The sequence below is a fragment of the Meriones unguiculatus genome, chromosome 1 (assembly GCF_030254825.1).
Source record: "Meriones unguiculatus strain TT.TT164.6M chromosome 1, Bangor_MerUng_6.1, whole genome shotgun sequence".
Lineage (NCBI taxonomy): Eukaryota > Metazoa > Chordata > Mammalia > Rodentia > Muridae > Meriones > Meriones unguiculatus.
Genome location: NC_083349.1, coordinates 99,177,894 through 99,179,333, shown reverse-complemented (window position 1 = coordinate 99,179,333; position 1,440 = coordinate 99,177,894).

Below are 1,440 nucleotides of genomic sequence, written 5' to 3'. Positions count from 1 at the left end.
TTTATATACAATACCATCTATCCACAAAGGCAAAAAAATCCAAACCAGCTCTACCTTCCTTGAACACATAAATAAAAATAACAGTAAGACAAGTATTTGGAACAGGATCTGTATGGAGACAAGTTATTAGACAATAGGAGCTAGAGGATTTTAAAAGGCAGCTCTACCCCTATTTGGCAGATTATAAATATATAATGAAATTAAAATAATAGATCAGTGTCTGTCCATCCATCCACCCTCCTATCTACCGTATACTAAAGTGCTCTTCTATATCCTCTGTAAGGAGGGTGAAATGGAAAAGAATGTGGCTTCAAGGCTAAGAAAGGCAACATTCACAAACTCTGTTCAAATGCAGGGCAAGGATGCTCAAGCAACATTAGTGACAAGAGCAACACGTCTTCATACAGCTGAGCATTTACCAGAAATACTAGTTCATCCCAGAACAATTCACCTGTCACTACAGTGGGAAGAAATCATTAAAAACAAGTGAGTAGTTAATACCAACTCATGCAAATCTAAATTAACTCTGCCTTTATCTACATGTTTATTTCCTGAAATCTTATGGGAAAAAAAAAATCCACAACACTAAAAACAGCCAGGGCTATAAAGAAACCCTGTCTTGAAAGAACATTTACCTTTATCTATCTATCTTGGGTAAAGTTAGATCTAAAAGTGATGAGTGAATGAAGAAAATACATGACCCAGTATCCCACACTTCCCAGCTCTCACACTGGGTGGCTCATGGCTACCTATTAACTTCAGTTCCAAGAGATTCAATGTGCACACACCGGCGCACACCGTACAATCAGCTACACAGACCACATATACACTAAATCTTAAAAAAAAAAAAAGGGGGGGGGGGCTGGAGAAGTTAAGAGCTCTGGCTGCTTTTCTAGAGGATCCAGGTTCAATTCCCAGCAACCACAGGGCATCTCATAAACTGTAACGCCAATTCCAGGAGAGCTAATATGTGGTACACATATACACATGCTGGTAAAGCATCCACACATGTAAAACAATAAAATTTTTAAAAGAATACATTTTAAGCCTTTGACTCAATTCTAAAAGAAATGTTTAGAATTTTCTGTTATACCTAGAAATGAATGGCTTGGTGTGGGGGCGCACACCTTTCATCCCAGCACTTGGGAGGCAGGAGGAGGATCTCTGTTTGATGACAAAGCAAGTTCCAGGACACCCAGAACTAAGTTAAAAACCCTGTCTCAAAAGAAAAGTCTTATAAGACCTAAATGGGTCTTGAAAAGCCCATTTAATAATCTAAAAGTCACACAACTGTTGCTGCTAATTATGGACTACCCCTTCTACTAAGATGGAACATTTTTTTAAAAAATAAAAGTAAAATGGTTACCTCCATTTTCTAAATAAGATATGAACTTCGTAACAATCTTTGTATAAGATTACTTAAAAAGAGAAAGAAACAAA